This window comes from Mastigoproctus giganteus, chromosome 12 (genome assembly GCF_048544385.1).
Source record: "Mastigoproctus giganteus isolate SK-2022 chromosome 12, ASM4854438v1, whole genome shotgun sequence".
Taxonomy (NCBI): Eukaryota; Metazoa; Arthropoda; class Arachnida; order Uropygi; family Thelyphonidae; genus Mastigoproctus; species Mastigoproctus giganteus.
In genome coordinates this window covers 101,735,955-101,749,079 of record NC_143586.1, presented here as the reverse complement: position 1 = coordinate 101,749,079, position 13,125 = coordinate 101,735,955, and positions in this window count along the sequence as shown.

Here is a 13,125-nt window from a genome sequence, read left to right as displayed (position 1 = left end):
AGGGTGGAATAAATTTTTTACAATTTTTTTTTTTTTTTTTTTGAATAAATTTCAAATAGTGTGGAAAAGTTGCCAGATAGGATACTAAGTAAAAAACAGCTAGGGTACAACATGGAAACCATGCAATTTTAACCATTGGCATGTTTTTTCACTTTACCATAAGTTTCAATAATAGCAACAAAATTTCACACATGTCTATCTTGGAAAAACCACATATTTAAACAGATTAAGGAGAAATAAAATAATACTGAGTCCATAATGATTACTTCTGCCTCCTCTACTAACTCCATCATTGTTATTTTTGTGAGTGCAAATGAGAAGCATTTTACTCCACTGCGTTCAGCTATCGTAGCCTGCTTGGCACCACTATCAGTGGGACAGGTGGATAAAGTGCCTGTCTGGCAACCCAAAGGTCGTGGGTTCGAATCCTGCCTCGGGCTTGGATCAGAGTAAAATGAAAAAAACTTTGGGAGGTGCATTATGGCCACAGAAGCCGATGTAGCAACAATTAACAAAAAAAAAACCTATGGGCAGTTGATTGCTGGAACAAAATTCCATCTTTTGTTTGCAGAAGTGGACAGCTTAAATAAATTCAATGAAGAACTAGACAAAAAAAAAAAATTTTTTTTTGGAGGCAATGGAGAGGTGAAATGGAAGGTTTTTTTTGGCTGATGCTGTATAAACTTGCTTTTTTGTATCATTTGACTCTACAAATACTGTGTCAGGCTAATCTGTTTATTCATGTGGACCTTTCATTGACCTGATTCAAGGCTTAAATATGCAGATTTCTTAAAGTAAAACTGAATTCCTTTGGAGGCGCCTCCGTAGCCAGGTGGGCAGGAGCAGCAGTGCATAGCACAGGCTTCTTGATTAGACCGGGGTTCGACCCTGTGTCCACCAAATATGGAGGATGTGGAAATGGAGGAGGATCAGGGAATGACCACCGCATATCCTCAGAGCAATATGGCCTTAGTTGCTAATGCTCCTAAACCAAATAACAAACAATTCCTTTGGGCCAGATTGCAGTGTTGGAATGCTCATAAACACACAACCACATACAGTAGACTCTCCATTTTCCGGGATAGATGGTAAAAAAACAAATTTCGGATAATCGATTTTCCGTTTAATCCAAAAATAGAGAAATCCCCGACATACGTAAGAGATACGTTCCGGGACTTCTTACTTCGTCAAGTTTTACGTAACTCGGGAATGACTAGTAATGTATTGCTACTATATTATTATTGACAAATCTGAATTCAGCACAATACTTGTTAATGTTTGACCATTTTCATACATTGTTATTAATTTAATTTTCTGATTCAAGTCTATCGCTTTCCTTTTTTTGGTAGATTTACTAGTACCGCTGTCACTTATTCTCTTAGTTGGCATCATGATAATGGTCAAAATGAAATTTTCTGTAAAGAACTTCACAGGGTTAAAGTGAAAACTCACGATTATCACCCCGTGCGAGCTCACATTTTAATAAAGCACATTTCCAGAAGTCACCAAAAAACAATTTACACTTTCCATGTTATTGGGCTTTACTGTTCATGCATCTAATTACAAATGGGTAGTAAACTCTATCTTATTGCATTTGCGATGATACCAATAGCTGGAATTCTGTGGGTTTTTACGTTATTATTGTGAAATGCATGCCCCTTCAATGAAATCTTCAGTCATATAAAAAAAAAAAAACATAATTGTAAGAATCTTCTCTTTCCTATTTTTCCATTATTTATTGCTTTAAATTTTACAATCCTAAAAAAATTTACAAAAATCCATATTTGCATGGGTCAGGAACTTGCTGTATCGAAAAAAAATGTTCAGCAACCTATGCAAAAAATATGGATAAAAAAGCTTACCATGTATTACTAGTGTTTCCAATACGATGCTTCCCTTTATTTTTTACAATGTTGTGTATGGTTTGGTCACCAACATTATAATGGTTGTTTAGAGATTTAACGGATTAACCGTTTTTAAACTTTTGAATAATTTCAAGTCTTTGTTTAACTGAAAGCGCAACTCTTTTGCGTTTACAAATCATTTTCGCTATTCCTAAACAAAAAAAAATATTTACTATAAAAATTTCGATAGCCCTGACAAGAAAAGTCTTTTTGTGGAGCGATGAAACAATCAATGCGATGCACTAAAACAAACTAAACATTTGGTCTCTTTTTTATTAGTGCCAGGTGTGAAGACAGCAGGGGTTGTAAGATAATAGGCACATTAATCTCCCAATGACAACTTATAACACAGCTTCTTGTCACTTATTTACGGCTTGCAAAATATCTGTTTGTGTCTATTCTAGTTATTACTCAAATTTTATGATTTCTGGTTTTTTTTTTTTTTTTTTTATTTGGAGTCTTGAAATGTCCCGGTAAATCAAGAGTGATGTATTGCTATAGCAGCCCCCCCCCCCAAAAAAAACGATTTAATAATTTTTGTCGGTGAAAAAAAAAAATCCTCACCTTCCTAATATTGGTTTCTCTAGATCATTAACAGTGATGAAACTAATGTAGGGCATCTGTCAAAGTACTTTCCGGTCTTCACAGGAGATCTATCAAGGCAGACGATAAAGAAGGAATAAAAATATAGGTAATTAACAAGGAATGAGAAAAAAAAAAAAAGCGCTATTTTTCTGAAGTCTATATATTTAATACAGAAGCCTTTTTTTTACTCCGTCAGTGTGAACGATAGGCTTAACTGATCGGACTGGAAGTTTTTTTTTTTTTTTTTTATGTGAACCCCAAACACGAGACGTATTAGAACCTATAGTACTTAGTACCATGCTTGGGTTGGAAGTTGAGAAGATGAAAGAAGATATTTGTTGACATTGGACTTTAACTTCTGTAGATTGTAATATTCAGGAAATACGTATGAAGGAAGGTTGTTCCAGAAAACGGCAGTTGAATGAATAAATAAGGACGATGAAAAGTTGGTTCTGTGAGTTTGAAGTTGGACAATAAACGGATGTTGGCTGGTGGCGGCACGTGTTCGGGACTGTTTTGAAAGAGAGAGTGGGAATTATCAAAGCCAAGTCAGAAGAACAGTGCCCATGGAAGTATCTGTAGAAGAGGCATGCAGCAGAAACAGTACATCTATGAGAAAGCGAATGGAGAGACTGTTAGAGATGAATCATTAATTAACCTAACTGACCTCTTCTGAATGGAATCAAGAAGCCTGAGAGAGGTTTTGGGGGCACCACCCCAGATGTGGGAACAATATTCCATGGCAGGGCGGATTTGCGATTTATAAGAGTGAGCAGCTGTTTGGAAGAAAAGTAACGTCGAGAGCGAAAGAGAAAACCAAGTTTTTTAGATGCAGAGGAAGCAATATTTGTTATGTGCTTGTGCCAAGAGAGATTAGAAGTCAGGGTAATCCCCAAAAGAGATATATCATTTTGCCTAGAAATCGGAGTGTCACTAAAGATAAGCATAGGAGCAGAAGAATCCTTTTTGCGAGATATAAGACAAGACTGAGTTTTAGAAGGGTTGAAATCAACTAAGTTGTCTTTGCCCCACTGGAGAATTACCTGAAGATCGGCATTTAAGGAATTGGTAGCAGATTTTTGAGAAGTTGAAGCTGATTGAGCAGACAACTGTTTTTCAAAAAATTTTTTCAAACATTTCAAAAATTTGCCAGAGAAATTAATTTTCAGATAAAACAGATCAGAAATCTAAATAATTCACACCACCCATCTAATATATAGGGAGGGCAGAGACCATCTCCATTTATGAATCCGAGGGAAAGTCTATTTATAGACAACACGTGCGCGAGCGATCAGGGGAGAACGGATGACGTCATCAACAGTAGGGGACAAGCATCGTCTCAAACACCTCAAGGCAGGGAGAGGAGAAGTTATTTTACCAACAGACCAAGTTTTTCCATGCCGTTGCAAGAACATTTTTATCGGCGGAGATCAGTAGCCAGAAACGTATACTACCAAAAGTTAGGGAGTCCTTTCCTAGTAGGATCAATAATTACTGTCCAATTAACACACATTCAAATTCTTTCAACACAAGACCTAAGAAACATTATACAATAACAATTCTGAATACAGACAATGTAGGGGGATGAATCATAGACAGATAAATCACATGGGGATCTCTTCACATTGGCAGTTTAGGGATAGGCCAAGCTGACAAAGAAAATTTTCTACACAGAATATTCCGGGAAATAGAGCAGAGCATGGTGTGTTTACAGCAAATAATGATACTGACCTACCTCTAGTAGAAGGATTTATTCAGGGCATTAAATCAAGGTTTTTGGTTGATAGCGAGGCACCATTACTCTGCTTGGTGCAGATATTTTTTGATAAAATTAAACATAAGTATTTAAAACAGGCCTTCCACCATTACAGGTTGTGGGATCGCCAGAACTGAATCACTCAACTGTTAATGAACACCAAGAACTAGTTAAGCTATTAGATAGGTACAAAGATGTTTTTGCCAATTTGGTCGTTCCACTGTAGTGCAACATAGAATAAAATTACAAGACAGTATCCCAATCAAACAAATGGCTTATTGCACACCTTATACCTTGAGAGAGCAGGTTGAAGATCAGATCAGTGAATTGCTGAATGCTAATATAATTTCACCGACAGTCTCACCATATTCAGCTCCCATTGTAATGGTGAAGAAACGAGATGATTCACTTAGGATGTGTATTGACTTCTATAAGTTTAACGCCAAAACTGTTACAGATAATTTTACTATACCTCAGATAACTGAGATTTTAGACATTCTGAGGAAAGCTTGTTACTATACCACTTTTGATCTTCAGTCAGGGTTCTGGCAGATTCCTGACCACTCTGCAGACCGACAAAAAACAGTTTTACAACCAGGCAAGCCTTTATGGGTTCAAAAGATTGCCGTTTGGGTTAAAAACAGTCCAGCAACATTTGTGAGAGCCATGTCCATTGTCCTTCAAGACCTAAGAAAAGACGGGATAGACGACATAGGCATACCCCAAAAGAGAAAAGGGGGGGTCAACAGCTGTACCTCTCATTCTGAAGGCTGACCACGCACGTGAGATGATGCTATGGGAATACTGAACTCTGCAGCCACACTCCTTGCACAAACAACTAGACCCTGGGTCTAGTCGTTTGGTTTTTAGGAGCATTAGCAACTAAGGCTATATTGCTCTATGAATATGCGGTGGTCATTCCTGACCTTTCCGCATCCTCCGTATTTGGTGGCGATAGGCTCGAACCCCGGTCTAATCAAGAACCGTGTGCTACGCACTGCTGCTCCTTCCCACCTGACTACGGAGGCACCTTTCGACCCCGGGTAAAGTCATCCAGATGCTGTCTACTGGCCATTTTGTTGTCTGTAACACTGTATGAAACCAATTGAATGTCTGTAACAATCGTGCTCACCATTCGGTAATTTGCACATAACTGCTGAACACTGCTTTTATCTGTTTATGTGAGTCCTCTCATCACGATTCAAATTTTTGCATGTGCAACAGCTTTCCACCGAATGGCCACGGTTATGCAAATCGGCACAAGATGTTTCGTTTTATTATTATTATCATCATCATTAGCCATACGGTGCAAGGAACCCTGAGGTTTATACTGCACCAGCCACTGCATCGATATAATGATATGTATTTTTGTGAGAAAAATATCTCCACATTCTCGTATGCATTGTCTGATGAAACCTCTCAACCAGACGCTTTCGTGTCGCCATACAAATAAAACATAAACACCTTCCCTTTTCATTAAATCACGAACGTGTTTATTCCAGAACTCTTTTCCTTTATTGGTCTGTAAATAGTAGAGTGGAGAACCAGTGCGAAACATCTTTGATAAAGCCTGTGCAACCTCTAATCAGAGTTTAGTTCTTAGGGGAATCATCCATGCAAACCGGCTGAAGCAATCAATAACAGATAAAAGATATTTGAATCCGTCATTGAACTTTGCTATTGAAGTCAAATTGACGAGATCACATTGACACTGGTGCGCAATGCCACTCACAACCGTTCGTAATTGCTTGAAACGATGTTTCACAGGTTTGTGTAGGGTAGAAGCAGGTTGTGCCCTAAGCCACTGTTTCACGGTAGAAGGGCTGCCACTAAAAGCATTCTGTAAGGCTGCTTGCCCTGCAAAGCTCCCTGGCTTTGCGGGAGTGTAACAAGCGGTGTACAGTTGTTCATTCATTCATTACAAACTGACACTAAAATAATTTAAACACAGTATATATATAATCAATTGCGTATTATTCATTACAAAAAATAATTCAGGTGTAGAAATCACAATTTTTTTATTAAAAAATAATAAATTTACATTTGTCATAATAAATGATAACATATTACATTTGGGTTAACACTGCCTTAATCAATAAATGCTGTGCCAGCACGGAATTAAAAAGAAAACACTGTATCCCTGCAATTGGGTTGACGAATCTTGAATTATAAGCTCAAGTTCTTCGATTAATGCGAAAGGACTACATTTTTTCATAAAATCACTGAGAACAAAAAGAAAATGTCTCACTTAAGATACTACAATCATAGCCCAATTTCACACAAACTTGCATCAGAGACGATGTTAAAATCTCTGCCATGATTTGAAAAACATGCCTGTGCCCAGGCAAAACTTCTAGATAAATGCTAATGCTGCTAACACGAGAATTCCTTTGATAAACTTAGACAGCTTTGTCTTGAAGGGAGAAGCGAATTATGTTGTCAGTTGCTACAACATGACAAGTGCCACCAAGAATAAAGTCTGCTTTTCTACCATCGTGTAAACATCTTCTCAGAGTAGGGAGGTGCGATTTCATAACGTCCCACACATCTGAGATAAATAACAGTATTGCGTGATTCTATAGAGATTTCAGGATCGAACTCGCTAAGGGAAACATGGAATTGAACTCCTCTTGACAATACAAACTGCAAACTTACACGAGACAGTGAAAACAAACTCAAGTCACTACATAAGAAAAGCACTCTCAAGGCATATCAAATGTGTATCGATCAGAAAAATTATAATACCCTCTTTGGAGAAACTACCAATCAGAAAACATTAATGACCCTCCAATCAAATGGGATTAAAATGTATCTGGACAGGCAGAACCAATTACCAAGGCATATGGGGTTTGCGTAATAGGGGAGCAGTTCTCTCAGCTTTAACGTAAACAGTTCCTCAAACTACCAGCTCGAACCTGACTGGAATTCCTTTGCGTCACTTAATTGATATTTTCGTCTGATAATAAAACACCTGCATCAGCTCTGTGACCCACACCACTTTTACTGATGGTGTGACACTTTCCTGTTCGGTTGCATAATATCCATGCCACGAACAGGTGTGTATGTAGGTCAGGGCCGAGGCAGAGAGGGGCTGTGTATGTTGACAGTTGTATCCTATATCTACTTAGGTGCTTTCTTATTTGAGGACCTATGAAAATTCCTTCCATCAGCTTTGCATGAGATAAATCTGTAAAAGTTTTCAGTAAATATGCGAATCCTCTGCTTTCTTTATCAAGTGCCTTAATGAAATTCTCAATCAGTCCATTATATATACACTATATATTGAACAGTTGAATGGTGTAATAAAATTAATAAAAACACTGACTTGTCTGAAAAAGTGCATCAACATATACTATATTGCTGCTTTTTTTTTTGTTTAGTTGTTGGCACATCGGCTTCTGTGCCCATAATGCACCTCCCAAGGTTTTTACAGTGCTGTGATCCAAGCCCGAGGCAGGATTCGAACCCACGACCTTTGGGTTGCCAGGCTTGCACTTTACCCACCCGGCTAGCCCGGTCGGCTACTATATTGCAAGAACAGTAATGATGTACTTGCTTAACCTTTAGCCAATAAACAAAACCAACCAAAGTTAATAAATTTAAAAATTGTGTTTCAAACAGTAACGATATCTTTGTCCATCTTAAATCGGAGACATGAGAGGAAATTTTTATGATTGATTTTAAATTCTATACATAAAATTTGACCAGAAACAACCACTGATTTGCTGTAAGTAAATATCATGTTGGGTAGTGTAATTATACAAGATATAACTGGAAAAGTTGTTTTGATATGAAAGTGTTACCACTTTCTGAATAAATAAAATTCTCAAACAAAGTATATTCCCGGAGAGAATGTTTCTATCACCATCTATCTCTAGTTGATATGGAAAAGAATATATTGCTAGCTCTTAAAACCAAATAAGTTTAATAACTTCATAAAATCGCTAGACAAACAAAAAAAGAAAAGTACATGCTTTCCAAACAAAAATCAGACTGGGATAAAAGGAAATATTCACTGGTTCGCAAATCAAGATATTAATGAAAGACAGTCCTTCCTAAGGATGTTCACAATGAACTCTATAAAGCATCGGTGGCATGCCTTCAAGGCACTGTGCTGTAAATTTTTAGTAAATCTTAGTAGTCAAACTGAGGTTATTGTTGACAACTTTTGAATATATATGAAGTGTAGAGTTGTATTAAAATAACTCCCTCCTCCCCGAACTTGGGTAATGTCAACTATTTCTTCAGGGCATTTCTTGCGCACAAAAACATTATGAAAGCAAGTGGAGTCCGAACATGCTTCCAATTCCCAGGGCCATGCGAAGGTATTTGGAGACCAAGACGCAAACTGGTTTAAGGGGCCTCATTTATTTATGTTGAGAGTGAAGGCTCCCTTCCCTTGGGGCGGGCTCTGGTGCAGCACATCCAATGCACTCCCCATTTGTATGGCCCTGCCGATTCCTGCTGCGGACCGTATTTAGAAAGCAGACTGCCTGCTTCCTGAGTCTGCGCGGTAGCACAGTGGCAGCGTCACCATCCTCTCCACACTGAATGGAAAAGGCCCGGATTCGAATCCCGTCGATGACGCGAGGAACTTTAATGGGCTTTTTTTTCACTCCGTGGCCGAGTTAGTCAGTCAGTCAGTCTCGGGCGTAGATAGCAAGGTTTTATCCCCAGAAACTGGGGTTTTCGTCAAGCAAAACAGACAAATCAGCCATAGACACACGCAATTAACAGACATAAGACACACAGCACAGCTGATTAATTTAATTATTTGCGTGGCCTAAATATAATAGTTTGGTTTCTATTTTTTTGCCTGCTTACGGAGAACAATGCTTATTACAGTTACTACTATTTTACTTTACTCAGAGGTATGCTAGAAACCGGTCTGTGATATTTATGATCACAGATTGCTCAATAAGTAAATAAGCATTCAGTTGTTAGCTTATTTAATCAACAAGTTCCCTTCCGGGGTTATTAAATCATAAGAAAGGTACCCGGAGTGGGTACCTTTCTTAGTGGGAATCTATCCAGTTATATTGAAGGAGGCAGTATTTGAACTCAGGGAAAGAACTCACCTACTGGAGTTCTGCAATTGTATCCCCAATTCACAAAGGCAGATTTAAGGGTGACAAGTAATTACAGGCCAGTTAGTTTAACTTCTGTTCCAGGGAAAATAATGGAGTCACTGGTTAAGGATGCATTGAAGGATCATCTAGATAAGGCTGCAGTAATAATTCAGACACAGCATGGGTTTGTTAAGAGAAAGTCTTGCCTGACAAATTTGATTGAAATTTGATTTTTGATTGAAATTTGATAAATTTGATTGAATACTATGATGTGTTACCAAGGAACTGGATGCAAAAAATAATTTTGATATCATATACTTGGATTTCAGGAAAGCTTTTTACACTGTTGCACATGGAAGGCTACTATACAAATTGGAGCAGTATGGCATTAAAGACAAGTTGCTACAATTGATAAAAAGGTGGTTCAGTGAGAGAAGACAGAGAGTGGTAATCAATGGACGCTGCTCTTCATGGACTAATATTAATAGCGGAGTTCCCCATGGTTCGGTGTTGGGCCCACTGTCGTTTTGTATATTTATTAATAATATTGATGAAGGTATATATCAGGCTTATTGTCGAAGCTTGCACTCTCGAACGGTTACGATCAGCTGGATGCTCTCAGCAACTGTACCACCTGTTCGCAAGCTATTTCAGTAATCGTCACATTTTAGTGAAATATAAATTTCAGGAGGTGTCTAGAGAAGTCTCATGAGGATGTCCCCAGGGATCTATCTTAGGGCCTCTTATATGGAATATGGTATTACAGGATTGGATTTCCCATTGTTTCAGTAGCACTAAAATCATCGCTTATGCCGACGATCTCACTATCTTAATCCATGGTTCATCTAGATCTGCTATCGAAAGTAATGCCAATGATGTCTTACAAAATTTATTTCAATGGACAGTGGATAATAAATTGACAATAAGTTTGTCTAAGACTAAAATGATGATCTTTGGATCACATTTAAACCCTCAACGACCCCCTTTAGTGAAGATTAATAATAACAGGATTCCACTTGTCTCTGAAACTAAATTGCTTGGGATTACAATCGACTCAAAGCCTAATTTTGTCTCTCATTTAAATAATGTAACAACAAAGATCAGAAGATTCACTGGTGCTATTGTAAAAATTTCTCATTCAGACTGGGGACTTTCTAGACGTACCATGAGAATTTATTATAATGCCGTATTCCTTCCTATGGCTACTTATGCGGCAGGTGTATGGTTTCACAGGCTTAGAACTGTTAAATTTCGATTGAAGTTGGCTACTATGCAACGCACAATATTATTATGTATGTTAAGAGCTTGTCATACTGTTTCAACTTCTGCACTGCAGGTTCTTGCAGGTGTATTGCCATTGGACCTTCACGTAGCTTACAGAGGTCTTTGTTATAGGTTAAAAAACCAACCATCAACTGAATTTATGGGTTTGGTTCTGAATATTAATTCAGATATTAAGCAAGAACGTAATCGTTTGTGGAATGAAATGATAAATCTATGGCAGACACGCTGGGATACGTCATCTGTCGGATCTGTTACTAGGAACTTTTTTCCCTGAGGTGACCTTTTGTGTAAAGCAGAAACCTGTCTCGTTCTCTTTGGACTTATATACATCCTTCCTCTTAACGGGACATGGATCTCTTAACAAAAAACTATGTCATTTTGGTCTTTCTAGGACGGAAGCTTGTCAATGTGGGGAAAATGAAAATTGGAGCCACATTTTATTTGAATGTCCGCTGTATAATGACTTTAGAGATATTCTTCGTTCGTCAGTTTCTACACTCTCTCATGGGCATGAAACTTTGCTGGTGGGAGACAAGAATTCTTATGTTGCTCTTCAGCAGTTTGCATCTGATGTTTTCACAAGAAGAAGAATTAGTTATACGTCTACGAATAATTCTACTCCTTCGTCTGGTGAAGCTACTCAATAGGGAGCAACATTCCCAAATTTTTTTTTTTATTATTATTTTAATTTAATTTTATTTTTTAATTTTATTTATTTTTTTTTATTCATTTATTTTTTATTTACTTTTTATTTATTTGTTTATTATTATTTATTTATTTATTTATTTATTTGTTTGTTTTTTTAACACCACGGGAAATTCTTTTTTTTTTTTCTCTCTCTCTCTCTCTCCTCTGGATGGGCCCCCAGAGGAATCTGGCCCATCTTTTGCCAACATCAGGTGGGTCAGAGTCTCGAATTGAGACAGTGCGAGCTCCATTGAGACTGGCCCACCTTCCCGTGGTGTGGACGAGTACCCAGAATCATCTGTCCAGGTGACTGATGATTCTGGGTAGCCAAGCGGTCAGACACAACAACAGAACACACACAAACATACACTACTTATTTCTGGCCCTTCTACAGTAGTACTGTTCTTCACAGAGATACGAGGCGGAGATGAACTGACGTTCTAGGTGCCACCCATTACAAAAACACATGTCCACACACATGTCGAAGTTTGCAAATGATATAAAGGTTGGCAGGGTTGTTAATGACACTACGCCACTGCAACAGGATTTAGAAAAATCGAGCAGATGGGCTGAGAGGTGGCAACTGAAGTTTAATATTGACATATGTAAAATGCTGCATATGGGTAGAAGTAACCCTAGAGAAACGTACAACTGTGTTACTACGCTTAGGGTGGTAGAAAATGAAAAAATCTGGGGGTAATTGTGCAGTCGGACATGAAAATTTCAGAGCAGTGCAGGTCATGGGACATTGTCAATGATATACAGGAATTTTGCTAGAAGGGACAAGGAGGTGATGAGCCCTTTGTATAAGGTAATGGTCAAACCACGCCTTGAGTACTGCGTACAGGTCCGGAGGCCTCATTTTAGGAAGGCTATAGAGTTGCTTGAGTGAGTACAGAGAAGGGCTATAGGTGAGGGGAACGAAGCGGTCGTTTTACCAAGAAAGGCTTAAGTCCTGCAAATTGCTGTGTCTGGAGACTGCAATTTGCAGGAGAAAGATGCGAGGTTGATCTTGAGGTGTGTAAAGCTTTGAATGGGTTGAGCAGGCTCGATGATGTGCTCCGTAAACTTTTCTTGATTTGTGTGTTTTTTTTAATTAAACTATTAAGTTCCTATTAGTGCCACCACAAAGATAGGACCTTGGATTGCCAGGTGCAAGTATTTTATTATTTGAGCAGACAACAGATAAGTATTAAATGAATTTCTGCATGTTCATTCTGCTACTCTATACAACACTTGACCAGGCATTAGAGACACTCGACCAGGCATTAGAGTTCCACATAGCCGCTCTGCTCTCCCCTCACTACTTAGACCCCTGCTACCTGTCGATTTCATAGCGAGACAACTAAGGAGACTGGCTGGTCACAGTGACAATTGCTTGTAAAACCACAACTGGTGGCGATATTAAATTGTCTAGTAACACTACAGTAACTGAATTCAATATGACAAATACTACCTTCTGTCACAATTCTAGTGTCTGCACCATCTGTGGGACCAGCTCTGACCCCATTGTCCAATGTACTGAGTGTAAGCAATTAATATGCAATGACTGTATCCACTCTGACCTGAAAAAATTAAATAAAAGTCGTCGGAAATCATTCTGTTGTGATAGATGTCGACTCAGAAATTCTCAGAAAAGCCCTGTAACTGTTGCAACGAAAAACAGCACGGAACCTGAGACACTTTCCTCCTCTTGCACTAGCAAAGTTGAAATGCCTTACTCTAGTTCACTTGAGACAAATATCATGCCAATAACTAGAAATACTGACTCTGAATCGTACATGGATGAAGAGTCTAATCCTTCTTTGTTGTCTTCGGGGGCGCATCAACTTTCAGATGC